The sequence below is a fragment of the Siphateles boraxobius genome, unplaced genomic scaffold, assembly GCF_051911475.1.
Source record: "Siphateles boraxobius isolate OS27281-9 unplaced genomic scaffold, OSU_SipBor_1 22, whole genome shotgun sequence".
NCBI classification, from domain to species: Eukaryota; Metazoa; Chordata; class Actinopteri; order Cypriniformes; family Leuciscidae; genus Siphateles; species Siphateles boraxobius.
This window is the reverse complement of record NW_027508833.1, coordinates 29886540-29896097: the sequence shown is the minus strand read 5'-3', so window position 1 is coordinate 29896097 and position 9558 is coordinate 29886540. Positions and strand designations below refer to the sequence as shown.

The 9558-nt window shown below is 36.6% G+C and overlaps 1 pseudogene across 1 annotated transcript; it reads right to left on the bottom strand.

Annotated features, from left to right (window-relative positions):
• Nucleotides 1–2311: 2311 nt before the first annotated feature.
• Nucleotides 2312–9282, bottom strand: LOC143747070 (gap junction beta-3 protein-like; annotated as a pseudogene). The gene is made up of 2 exons (XR_013206658.1): nucleotides 9258–9282; nucleotides 2312–3740 (listed from the first exon to the last, which is right to left on the bottom strand). The product of XR_013206658.1 is annotated as a gap junction beta-3 protein-like (transcript).
• Nucleotides 9283–9558: the final 276 nt, after the last annotated feature.

Sequence of the window (9558 nt, the reverse complement as noted above, 5' to 3'; positions counted from 1 at the left end):
CATGTCATATGAATATAATTTCATGGGTTTTATTTTTTTTCTAACGACAAATGATCGCGTTTGCAAGCCAGTGTCATTATAGTAGCCTAGTCTATTGGTTACCCTTTTACTGAATCTATATGATACTTCAATGCAATGTTTGAGTGGTAGATAATAACCATATATCGTCAATATTATAATATCAAGCTACCATAAATAAATCTGCAAATTAGTGATGGGCGGATCGATCCTGAAGTATCGATACTTCGATACTGACGTGGTATCGAAAAGGATCGATCCTCACACAAAAATATCGATCCAAATGTGTGTTTTTTTTACCAGTAATTTTTTATTAATTTAGCATACAATTCAGTGCGTAAAATAAGCTTCTAAGTGGAAAAATAAGCGAATGTTAGCGGGTAATTGTGTAGGATAGAACCTTTTCTCCTAGTCATCTGTATACAAGACGAAACCAATCAATCACAGAGAGCGTTCGATGCTGGTGCTTCGCTGAGCTCACAGGCCCAGTGCGTTTGGGAAACGAAGCCTTGCTTAGATGACAGAGAAACAATCGGGAGTTATTTCGCAATAAACAAACCAAAACTGTACATAATGGTTTAAAATGTTGACGTCAGTAAGATCTTTTTAATGAAATTAATATTTTTATTCAACAAGGATCGATACATTAAATTGATCAAAAGTGACAGTCAAGGGTTTTACACTGTAAAAAAAATCTACTTCATATAAATGCTGTTCTTTCAACTTTGTTCATCAAATAATTCTGCATAAAATGTATCATGGTTTCCAACAAAATATGAAACTGCGGGGCTGCAGCTGGATGCCTCTCCAAGCAGCGGCAAAAGCCAGCAACCAATCGGAATATAGACATCCTCCGCGGTGGCTGATTCCGGAGAAACACACGATGTAAACTTTCATTCCTACCAAAACATTAGTTCAGATAAAATGGAGGAGAAGCTAATAATCGCCGTTGCTGGGTTTCCTATCATTTATGATGTGACGTTGTTTGCTTATAGGGACCAGTTACAAAAGAACGAGGCATGGGATAAAATAGCTGGGACAGTTTACATTTTTGTTCTTAAAGTTGAATCTTATTTTAACTTGAATGACGCGTTTTTTAAAACTCTGTGACATGCGCGAGACGCGGCAAAAGACACAAAGCTCGAGCACACATCTAGCGCGTGTTTACATAGTTAAATAGAAAAGGAGTGAAGTGGAATTCAAAAACACCAATCTCATGTGACATTTCATGTTGTGACACTTCTCTTCTCCCTGCTACGTCAGAGCGACCAAAGCTTCAACAAGCTTCCCCTTACTTTTTGACAAGTGTCCTTGACAAGGCGTCCAGAGCTTCTTTGCTCTTCTTTGAAAGTTATCTGTGATAGGGTGTAGAGGGATAGAATATGTTTGTACAGTATAAAAATCATTATGGAAAGTAAATAAACATGAAAGCACAAAATTGCTTGGTCTGTTGAAATGAGAGGTCTGTTTGATCAAGTTGAAACCCTTGTCATCCCAGTCTCATCAGTTGAGGCTGAAATAAGTTTCATTGCTCTTAGGACAATGTAAACATGGCTCAGAACAATGGCACAAGTTGCTGTGTGTCATGTTCAACAGGACAAACTGGACAGTAACAAATATGCAAAAAGTTCATTTCTGTTAACGGGACAGTTTCCTTAAAAAATTAAAATTCTGTCATCATTAAGTTGTTTCAACATTTTCTTTCTTCTGCTGACCACAATAGAAGTTATTTTGAAGAATGTTGGTAATTAGACAGCTGATGGACCCCATTGACTTCCATAGTATTTTTTTCTTACTATGGAAGTCAATGGGGTCCATCAACTGTCTGGTTACCAACATTCTTCAAAATACCTTCCTTTGTGTTCAGTAGAAGGAGGAAATTCATAAGGGTTTGAAACAACTTGTGGGAGAGACAGAATTTTCATTTTTGGGTGAACTATCCCCTTAACTATCCCTTTAATTTGCACTATTGCTCTGCACTATGAACAGAGTAAAGTAGTCTCTGTTAAACTCCCTTCATGTCTTTAATAGTTACCATAACATTACAGAATTCATTAACGTATTGTTAAGGTCAATATAGACTAAAAACCTCAATATTATCCTATTAATTTCCTGATTCCTCAGCTTCTAAGAAACTCCCCACCAATCTCAAAACCAAACCTACGCCCTTGTCTCACATACATTGAAACCACTCTTCCTCCTATTGTTCTTTGTGCGTGTGAAGGCGGGGGTGGGTTTTGTAAGGTGTGTTCTCTATGAATGCCTTCCTGGTTATTTGATGACTCTTTTGCTCTTTGAATTTTCACCTTTTTTATTTCTAAGAAATGAATCAGAAGAAAAGGAATGCTTTCATCAGCACTATTTCTTAGAATCATGGTGATAATGCAGTAATTTGAGCAGGTATTGAAGCCTAAAGGATCTAGGCTGTCATTCCAGGTTTGAACCCAGGTAGCAGTGAAATCACAATACTGGTTAATCCCCACTTCACCATTAGGCGAAACACTTAATCCCTGCTATTTTCAAGGGAAATGAATTTGGCATACAGAATTTCATGAACCTTCTGAAAAATGACAAACACCCAAGACTGGCAGTTCAAGAGGTCTTGATGGACAATGAAAGACTTTGGGACTGTCCAGACCTTCAAAGCCTGTTTTATACCTCTAAATGAATTTGTAAATACTTGACGGAGCGGGAAACATGTTCTTTAGAGGATAGCAGACTGTATCTTGTACATAGGTACTGAGAGATTTGGAGCAGAAGCTCTCATGTCCACGCTCAACCTGTTGGCTGGCTTAAATTTTGGCTTGACTTCAGATTTAAACCTCGGTTTAGACCCAGGTTTATACTCAGACTTAAAGTCTGGTTTAGACTCCATCTTATACTGGGGTTTGCTGTCCAACTCATGCATAAGAAGGGTGCAGTTGCTGTCCTCGTCTCGGTATCGTCCATCAAGCGGTGTGCTACTTCTGTGGGGTCTCTTAAACTTGTTGGCACAGCGAATTACTCGTTTTAAGATCAGATAGATGATCTCACAGACACTGAGCACTATGCAGAGTGCCGAAGCTCCAACCATGAAATAGGTGAAGACTCTTTTCTCTGTGGGTCGGCAAATGTAACAGTCCACAATGTTGGGACACGGCTGGGCTTCACACTTCACCAGCCGTGGCAGGTAGAAACTATCGTAGATGTGATGGAGGATTTACAAGAAGGTGATCTCGAGGGCGGTCTTGACAAAAAGGCTGATTAGGTACGTCCACCACAGTCCACCATGCTTCTTCCCCGTGTTGTCGTAGAGCTTGAATTTATTACCATGCTTCATACGGTACTTGCGTTCGCGATCGTCATGGTACTTCACATGCATGACGACCAACAACGACGGACAAGTGACGAAGATGAGCTGCAAAGCCCACAGTCATACGTGGGAAATGGGGAAGAAGTAGTCGTAGCAGACATTCGAGCAGCCTGGCTGCTCGGTGTTGCAGTCAAAGTCCTTCTGTTCATCGCCCAAACTTCCTCTGCCGCTACAACGTAAACCATCACTCTGAACACAAAACCACAGAGAGCCAGATCCGGCCGAACGCAGTGGAGTATCTATTCACCCCACTAAGAAGGGCTTGAAAAGTCTTCCAGTCCATGGCTCAGAGCAAAGACAACTCACTCTTATCTTCTCTGAATTCATCCTCTGATCCTCTTCCACACTGAATCTGTCTGATAGAAAAAAACTGGAGAAAAAAATCCCAATGAGAGAAATAAGTCAAAACAACGTATTTTTATAAAAAGCAATTTTTGTGGGATAGTTCAATCAAAAATGCTGTCATCATTTAGGCCTATTCGCCCTCACAATATTCCAACACACAAAGAGCAGGTTTGCACGACAATGATTTCTTAAAAACAGAAAAAAATTCCTTTGCGTTTTTCGTGTAAAGACAACAACCTTGTCAAAAACATCCCTGTTCACACGGATCCGTGAAAACAACTAAAAATGCTATATTGTTCATGCCAGGCCAGTAGTTGTCGATGTAAAGAAAAACTATGCACCTGTAGTGTGAACACGTAATAAACTAATGATAATCTAATAATAATATTGAAATATTATTATCCCCAAATATTGATCAATAAAAGACAAACAAGTAGCCTACATAAAATGTGCAATGAAAAACTAATCCGTTAGTCAGAATGCTATTGTATTACTTAAGATTAAGAAGGCTAAATAGGCAACAGAGTAATGATAGTTTTATGGTGCTCTTTTGTTATTTTGAAACTTGACAGACCCATAACATTTTTCCCTCAACGTACACATGAGTTGAATCTGCGGCTGATATCTATTGCTTTTTTTTTTTTTTTTTTTTGTAAACTGTATAGTCTAAGTAAAACCAGTGCCGCTCTTTTTCTCGCTACTTTGTGTCCAGAATTTCTTTGCTATGGCTGTCGGCGGTTTTCGTTTTTAATCTTGGATGATGGCTGAACAGCCGATGCAGAGTGTAACGTCTGACAAACAAAAGTTTAAACTTTAAAGACTGATTTGTGGACTTAGATAAAATGTATTATGACTTGAACCATCAAGTTATTATTTAAAGGGAAAAAAAGAGTGCCTTAAAAGGCCAAAACCAAATTTAAGACAAGGCGAGTTGTCGGATATATCGTGCAAGCAAACCAAACCTGCCTGGAGGGAATGGATGCTGGTAGCGCCGATAATAGGCTACTTCAGAAATATTGTAGAAACTCAAATTATTTCGAATTGAAACGGCTGAAAACTTTGGTGTGCTGAGGAAGGAGGTGAGCGATATAAAACTGAACTTTGAAGAATTAAAAACAAGGGTGAATGACGCCGAACAGAGGATTGCGGACAATGAGGACCGAAATATGGATTTGACTAAGGTGCTGTTTCATCTAATGCGCAAACAAAAATACCTTGAGGAAAAGTGTGAGGGTTCGGAAGGCCGTTCACGGAGAAATAATTTAAGAATTTACTCTGTATACCGAAGAAAGCAGAAGGAAGTAACATGATTGAATGTATAGATAAGCTTATTCGTGAGCAGCTTAATATCCGGGAAGAGATTTACATTGAAAGGGCGCATCGCGCCGCGGCAACAGGTGTCTCCATGGGACGTGCCGCGGACTTCACCAGATCAATCATCGTTTGTTTCCGCAGTTTTAAGGAGAAACAACGAGTGCTATATGCTGCATGGTCTTTAAAGGACATTCGGATTAAGGATCAACGGATATATTTTGATGAGGATTACACCACCGACGTTCTCTTTCATCATCTAGTGTTCGAGATCCACCTATGGGAAGGGCATCCATACCTGACCTCTGGAGAAGCATCCAATTTCACCAAGTCTGGCTAGACAGACAGAAGCGCGCAGCCAATGCGCTATGGTAAGGTCCCACCACCTTACCTGGAGCATAACGCCGGCAAGCGCTGCTATTCCCCAGTTGACATTGCTTCTCGCGATTTCTGTATGTACACAGTTCGGCTGGAATTACACTGCTCACTTGCGTGTCTTCAGGAGGATATATCGCCTGATCAGCCTCCGCCAGACGTGACTTTTGTTTTTCAGCCTATCAGCTGTGTATTTCTTATATATTTCTTTTGTTGAAGAAGTCAGCAAAAAAGTAAACAATAAAGCATTTCGTATTGTTTTAGAGAGGGTCGTGCTATTCATGTGAGGTGACAAATGATTAAGAGGTTGGTGATGTAGGTGAAAATTAGACATAGAGAATATCAGTAGGCCTATATATTTGTAATAATTCATCATCACATATCATATGTTCTGCTTATTTCAGTAATACAAATTGTGGTTGCACTTTCCACTCTGTGTTTTTCACAGGACTTTAATCACTAAAGACAAAGTGTTCTCTAAATGTCCAATACAAGACATTAGATACACAACATTCAAGTTAATGCTACTGAGCATAATGTACAATGTTTGAGGGACTAACATTGCATTTCAAGGTACACATTTTAAAGTCTTATCAGCTCTTGCTTTCCCTGGGAATCAAACCCATGACTTTGGCGTTGCAAGCACAACACTCTACTGTTTGAGCCACAGGAATGCTTGATACAATGATTTGATCACTTGGTTCATCACATGATTATATGCTTCTAAGAAGATGCAGTAGTAAATACAGAATTGTTCTGAAAGAAACAAAGAAATTATTTTTTATTTTATAAATCTTTTGAAAATGTTACAAGTTCATGAGATAATTAACTTCATGACCCTATAAGCATTGCTGCTTTATATCCAGGGAAAATGATACGGACATGTCACATCTGGTTGTTCAAAAAAGAGATCTAAATATCATAGCAGAGTAAAATAAGCTGATAAGTATTTTTATATACAAAATTATTGATCCATTATAAAATTAGGCTATATGCAGATCTATAATTGCAACTTGTTGAAAAAATTTTGTTTGCAACTTGCAACTTGTTTCTTTTAGGTAGCCTACTTTAACTGAATCTACATCTATTGTTATTTGTGATTAGAACTCATGACAACACAAGTGCGCTGACAAGTCTGTTCATCCAATGAAACCGAATGACCCTTGTTAACATGTGCGTGGTTTCTGAGCTTGACACTAAAGTATGTTAAACTTCTTTGAAAATGTGTCAAATAAAAATATTGAATAATAAAACAAGAAATAATAAAAAACCTTGGTTATCGAAGGGTATATTGAAATCGTGTATAAAGAAGAATAAGCTTTATCGGGATTATGTAAAATATCGGACAGCAAATGAAGAAAAAAAATATAAAGCCTATAAAAATAAGCTGACTACTATAGTGAGACGTGCAAAGAAAGATTATTATATAAACATGTTGATAGATAATAAAAGTAATATCAAAAGAATGTGGAAAGTCTTAAGGGAGGTTATGGGCAGTGAAATGAATTATTGTCAGCCATTATACTTAATGAATGAAGAGAACGTCGAGATAAGTGGTGGAAAAATTTCTGATGAATTTAATTCATTTTTCTGCAATGTTGGTCCAAATTTTGCCAAAACTCTACCACTACATAATGAAAATAAAAGCGGGACAGGTGAAAGCAGAGTCATGCAATCTCTTTTTGTTGATGAAGTTAGTGAGGGTGAAATTATTTCTACTGTCTCTAAATTAAAAAGTAGACATTCATGTGATAGTGATGGCTTAGATATGTACATTGTTAAAGAAACTATTAGTTGCATTAGTAGACCATTAAAATATATATTCAATTGGTCTTTTAATACAGGTTTCTTTCCAGATAAAATGAAGGTGGCTAAAATTATTCCCCTTTTTAAATCTGGTGATAGGCATAGTCTCACAAATTATAGGCCTATATCTTTGCTTTCTCAATTTTCAAAAATTCTGGAGAAGCTTTTTGTTAAAAAATTTGATTATTTTCTTGATAAACATTCTTTGATAAATGATAATCAGTTTGGGTTTCGAAGCACCCGGTCAATAGCTATGGCTTTGATGAAAATCACAGAAGACATCACTACAGAATTGGAGAAGGAAAAACATACAGTTGGTGTTTTTATTGACCTTAAAAAGGCCTTCGACACTCTTGATCATGGTATATTGATATCTAAATTGCAGAAATGTGGAATTAGAGGTGTAGCATTAAACTGGATTATTAGTTATTTAGAAAATAGACAACAACATGTAGAGTTACAGGCCATGAATCTAAGTTGGAAATAATACAGTGTGGAGTCCCTCAAGGCTCTGTGCTGGGGCCTAAATTATTTACTTTATATATTAATGATCTCTGTGATGAATCAAAGATTTTACGTTTTGTTCTTTTTGCGAACGATACTAATTTTTTTGTATCGGGAAGAACATACAAATATTAATGAAAACTATTGAACAAGAATTGGTCCTATGTCAGAAATGGTTTAATAAAAATAAACTGTCATTAAATTTAAGTAAAACAAATGTTCATTTGACTTTAAATGGAATAACTATTGAGAGAGTGTCAGAATTTAGGTTTTTAGGAGTACTCATTGATGAAAAATTTAAATGGAAGTCACATATAGCTTATGTAAGAAATAAAATTTGTAAAAACATTGCCGTTTTGAGTAAAGTAAAGTTTATGTTAAATTATAAGGCAATGAGAATCCTATGTTGTTCCTTTATTTTGCCATATTTGTATATTGTTTGGAGATATGGGGTAATTCTTATTCCATTAATTTAATGCCTTTATTTATTTTGCAAAAAAGGGCCATAAGAATAATTAATGGAGTTGCTCCAAGAGAACATACTACAGGACTGTTTCTGGAGTCAGATCTACTCAAATTGAAAGATTTGGTTGCTTTACAAACTTTATTAGTTGTTCCTAAAGCAAAACACTGCCTGTTACCATGGACTGCAAACCCTTTTAACTGTAAATAGTGAGACAAGCAGAAGAAATAATGACTTTAAACAACCTTTTGCTGGAAAACCCCTCAAACAAATGTGTGTTTCAGTTTCTGGTGTGAAAAGATGGAATTTTCTAGAAAATGATCTGAAATGTTGTTCAAACATTCTACAATTTAAATATAAGTAATGTGAAAATTGATAAAATTATAACAACAATGATGGTCTCGTTGTTGTTTTTGTTGTTAGAGTTGTCATTATTGCATCATTGTTGTTTTTGTTTTTTTAGTGTTGTGTAAGCAGAATTAATAATAAAAAAATAAAAATAAAAAAAGAGGAAATTTTTTATTTAATTTTTTGTCATGTCGGTGAGGCCATCTAATTTGTATTTTTTTATTATAAGAATGGGGTAGGAGTTTATAAGATTTTTTTTTCTTCATCCTACTCCTGTTCTTCTTGTCATGGAATGTATTTTTGTTGTGTTTGTTGGATTTGTTAAATTGCTGTTGTGGCATGTCATGTTGCATTACCCTGAAAAGAGAATACATAAATAAATGAAATGAAATTGTCACTCTCGGTTTTGTAACACTGATTATAAAAATATTTAGTTTTGTAAAGGCAGGCATATTTATTATAATAATATAATTATAATAGCGCTTCTAAAGATAGATTTCAAATAAAAAAAATCAACCGACTAAAAGCGAAAGCTCAATTGCTACCTACTTTAAAAAAGTTCAACCACTTAGGCTATGCCTTCAATTCCAGATAAATAAATTTGCTTTGATCAAGCAGAATTTACATATCAAGGTAAATGAACGGAAACGAGGAAATTATAGTGATGAAAAACGTTTTAGCGCAGATGATTGTCATTTGAACAAATTGCACAAAAACAAAGTGTAGCCTACTTACGTTGGATGTTTCACTTCTCTTATAGCCTAATTCAACGGCTGTTAAACTCTTCTCTTCACTTTCTTCCTCCAGGGCTCTCAAGTGTCACGCATTGAGCGTGACAGTCACTCACTTCGGTCTTTTGTCACGCTCTCCCGCCACACATTGTATTTCTCACGCTGAAAAACTATTTCTAAAATATTTAATATGCCGCAGGGCCCAAAACTCTGGCCGCGCCGCTCTCACTGTGGAACCGGCAAGAATCAAGCGCGTCTCCTCTCGTGTTGTTCGTCGAGGGTCACAAGGACCAGTCAATCAGAAA